Source organism: Tupaia chinensis, unplaced genomic scaffold, assembly GCF_000334495.1.
Source record: "Tupaia chinensis unplaced genomic scaffold, TupChi_1.0 Scaffold000037_20, whole genome shotgun sequence".
Taxonomy (NCBI): domain Eukaryota; kingdom Metazoa; phylum Chordata; class Mammalia; order Scandentia; family Tupaiidae; genus Tupaia; species Tupaia belangeri.
Genome location: NW_006159479.1, coordinates 2,316,136 through 2,320,831, shown reverse-complemented (window position 1 = coordinate 2,320,831; position 4,696 = coordinate 2,316,136). Strand labels below are relative to the sequence as shown.

At 39.5% G+C, this 4,696-nt stretch overlaps 1 protein-coding gene across 1 annotated transcript in view; it reads right to left on the bottom strand.

The window, feature by feature from the left end:
• FAM124A (family with sequence similarity 124 member A) overlaps positions 1-4,696 on the bottom strand; it is a 78,577-nt gene that overhangs the window by 35,675 nt on the left and 38,206 nt on the right. The gene's annotated exons all lie outside the window — the stretch shown is intronic.

Sequence of the window (4,696 nt, the reverse complement as noted above, 5' to 3'; positions counted from 1 at the left end):
GATGACGTGTATAGTATTCTCAACTGGACTGGTCTGGGAAGTATTTCATGATGGGTGAAGTCTTTTAACAAGCAAAATGAGAAATAGTGATTGACTGTTTTAAAAAATTATAATAATAATTATTGGGAAATGCATGGAAAAGACATTGAATGATAAAGCGGGAGATTGATGTCTCTGTATTGACTGACATGCATGGCATTCCCTTTTGAAAAAGCAATGAAAGTCAATGTAAAGTTATATGTAATCCAATGTAATATAAAGAAGATTATGATGATAATATAAATAAAAAAAATAAAAAAAAATAAAGAATGAAAAGTGTTGGTGAGGCTTGGAGAAAAATGAATTATTCTATACTGTTGGTGAGAATGTAAATTAGTACAGCCATTGTAGACAACAACATGGAGGTTCCACAAAGGTCTATAAATAGAACTACCACATGATCCAGCAATTCCACTCCTGGGTATCTACCCAAAAGGGTAGGAATACAATCAGTTGGAAAAACACTTGCATATCTATGTTTATTGTGGCATTATTTCCAATTGCTAAGACATGGAGCCAACCCATATGTCCACAAACAGATGAATGGATTGAAAAAGCGTGGCACATATACATTACAGGATACTACTCAGCCCTAGAAAACAATGAGACCCTGGCATTTGATTGAAAGTGGATTAATATGGAAGATTTACAGCTAAGCAAAGCAAGTCAGACTATTAAAGAGAGGCATTGTAGGCCCCCACTGAATATATACCAAATGTGTGTACTCTATGGCAGAAATTAAAAGACTGGAAGGTCTTTTAAGACCTTTAAAAGGCATCGAGAGCAACTGTGGATACTAGAAACAGTGTGGGAGGAGGGTGGGAAATGGTGGAGGATGAGAGGGAGGGAATCAAGAGAAAAAAGAAACAAAACATTTAAGGGACACAAAAATGTAAAATTATCTGTTGATGATAATGTATATGGTAATTTTTTTTTTTTTTGGAGAGAATTTTTGCTATAGGGCGCATGTGCTTGCCAGAAAGACAGAGAGAGACAGAGAGACAGAAAGTGAGAAATCACCCCCCAGGGGGGATGGCCACACTGCAATCCCTTCTCCTCCATTATCCTCTTGGGATCTTGGGCACGCACGCACATGCGCCCGGTGTGAGTTTAAGCCACCGGGTCCGGGACTCGAACCATGGTTGACTACGTGGGAGTCCAGTGACATAGCCATTACGCTAACTGCTGGTCCCCCTATGGTAATATTTTTGACTGGACCAATAAACAATGTAATCATGAAGGGAAAATTCATTTGGTATGCTATAATGATACACAGTTAATTGAATGTTAAAAAAAAGTCAAATAACAAAATAACTTTAGATTCTACTGTTAATATAGATTAACATAGATTATACACAGATGTATGATTTATGATTATATGTTAAAATAATTTGGCTATATTGGATTAAATAAAATATATTACTTTTAAAAATTACAGTATTATGCTTAGAGAACACATACTGCTATAGAGAATGAGGATAAAAAGACATTCTCTCAATTGCTTCTTCTCTCATGACCTAAATATTTTTTTTACTAAAGACAGAAATAGAAATGTTTATTTTGGAAAATAACTTGAAAAGATGGGCAAGTACGTATCTTATGCTAGAGCAGAAGGCTGTTCTCTGTAGTAGAAGAGTAATCTATTCAAATGGCCACACTGAGAATTATGAGGGGCTATTTGTCTTTTGTGCCCACATTTATTTAACATACTAATATTTTGAGCAAAGACCTGTATTCCTGTGTCCCGAGGTACAAATCTTTTTTTTTCCTCTGACTCTTTCACACTTTGATACTCTAACTTCAAAAAGCTTACACCTGTATAGATGTCATAGCCATTTATATGTATGAATCCTGTTTGAAATATTCTTTCAATGATTCCTTTGAGCAGGGCCCAGGCCATGGTTTCATGCTTTGTTCTTTCATTTATGTTATTAGAGAGATCAAGAGAAAAAGTCTTCTAATTTCTGCAAAAAAGAAGTCACTTCAGAAACGATCACATTCATTTTGGTCTTTCAGTAAAAATAAATCCTTTTGCATTTCACTGTTGATAAATTCTATTATATTTTGCATAAAGAAATGGCAATCTTCAAACACAGAAGAAAATTTTTCTCACATTTAAGAAGGGATTACTGAGTAAATGCTAGCAGTTTACTGAATAGTAAAGCATTGCTTAGTTTTTTTATCTGCATAGTTCAAAAGGAAATCTGAAAATTATCTAGTTCCTATAAATACTAAATATCTCAAGGTGATCTTTCCAGCTTGAAAAACACAGCTATAGTTTGAACCAGTTATCTGACATGTGCTGAATTCTCACTTCATTTGCTGATGTGTGGATTATAGTTCTGGTATTTAAAACCAAAGCCAATAATACCGATAAAACTTTACTTGTAACACAAATAACCACAATCAGCGCCTTTAAAGACAACGTTCCCGGGAACCAGCAGTTAGCGTAATGGCTATGTCGCTGGACTCCCACGTAGTCGACCGCGGTTCGTGTCCCGGACCCGGAGGCTTAAAACTCACGCCGGGCGCGTGTGCGTGCGTGCCCAAGATCCCGAGAGGAGAATGGAGGAGAAGGGATTGCGGCGTGACCATCCCCCTGGGGGGTGATTTCTCGCTTTCTGTCTCTATGTCTCTCTCTGTCTGTCTGGCGAGCGCACACGCCCTACAGTGAAAATCTCTCCAAAAAAAAAAATAAATAAAATAAAAATAAAGACAACGTTCCCCATTCATCCTCCACTTTCTCTTTTCAGCTAGCTAAACATGAAAACTGAGACGCTAGAGGTAGAGGGCTTTTCAGAAAAACAAAGTACTATTATGCCTGGCATTGATTTACTTGTTAATGCAAGTAGCCTGAGTCCAAAAGCACTTACTAGTTGGGCTAGGTTTGTAAGACATTCTTTAATCTATATGTTGATTAGCTGATTTATTTATTTATTTATTTTAGGTTTTTTGCCATAAGGCAAGTGTGCTTGCGAGAGATACAGAGAGAGGGAAGTGAGAAACCACTCTACTGGGGGGGATGACCATGCCACAATTCCTTCTTCTCCATTCTCCTCTTGGGATTTTGGCCATGCATGCACATGCCCCCAGTGTGATCTTCAAGCCTCTGGGTCCAGGACTCAAACTGTGGTTGACCATGTGGGATCCAGTGTCTTAACCAGCATGCCACCCATTGGCCTCTACAAGCTGACTTTTAAAAAGTTTATTTATTCCTTCCATGACAGAGAGTGAGTGTGTGCAAGTACAGGCTAGGTACTCCCAGCAGGGTCTTCATGCCACAGTCCACTCCCAGCCTCAGCCAGCCAGTGTGCAGGGAGGCCTCAGGATTCTAACAGAGGACCTTCCCATGTGGGCCCAGCATCATATAGAGTTGTGCTACTGCTGCATCACAGGTTGGCTCCCTACAGGCCAAATTTTGAATTCTAGAATATAATGAATGATGTCTCATGAGTTTAGGACAATTGATGAAAGGATGAAAGGAGAAAGAGTGCTGGTAACGAAGCCAAGGTGTTAACCATGGAAGGACCAGGGCAGTCTACAGCACTGAAAACATATTCCCTCACCCATTCACCAGATTAGTAAAACCAGAAGCCCCAACAGCACCACTCCCTCCCTAAAATGTTAGAGGAAGTCATTTCTCAAGTGATGGTAGTTTCGGTTTGTTTTTAGTTTTCCTCACTTTTGATTTGCAGCCTTACTAGATAACCACATACATTATCCTATGCCACTAAGTTACTCTGGAGACAACAGAGTAAATACGGCTACAGAAACGTCTAGGTATAAAAAAGGGATTCAGGCTCACTGAATCCCTTATGCATCTCTGTAAGCCTCGTTGAGCTGTAAAAAATCCCCAATACATACTGTCCTTCTGGCTCTTTGCTAAGGTACACGTGGCCTATGAGAGAGCAATCCTAAGAAGAACAACAAAAATGAGATAATGAGGCAGCTGCTCAAAGGATGGTAGAGGTTTAATAGCCGACTGCCAACATTTTCTACAATTTTTAAATAAATAGGCTTTCCTAAAGTTCTTTTGTAGGACTGATGGACACAGTGGTTAAAAACTCCCTCAGAGTGAGTGAGTAGACTCACGAATCTTTACTGACAAGTTAGTCAGGTTATAAATTCCTTGAAAATCCTCAGAGCCATGGGCATTTAGCAAATGCTCAATCTTGGTGACACAAGAGGCACCTAGTAGCATCGGGGTCATGTTTGTTGGGCGCATACTGGGACAGTAAAATGAAAAGAACTGGCCCAGCCTGGCACGGGTGGTAGGTAGTGAACTACGTGCTGGAAGCCACATGAATGACTGTGGGTTCGAATCCCCCATCTGGTGGACCTGAAACATGCCATGCTGGGTGCCCACGATCCTCAGGAGCTGGAGGGCCGGTGGACGGGATCCCAGCCTGACAAGCCACTGTGGAGGGTGCTTCTCTTTCACTTTCCCTCTCGTGCATGTATGCACACATGCTTTCTCTCATGAATAAAATAAACCTGAAAAATATTTTTTTTTAGAATTATTATTTTTTTAGAATTATTTTTATTTAACTTTATTTATTATTATTATCATTATTATTTTTCAGTTTGACCAGAGAGAGACAGAGAGAGAGGAAGTGAGGAAGCAAGCCACCAGGTCTGAGACTTGAACCGTGGTCGG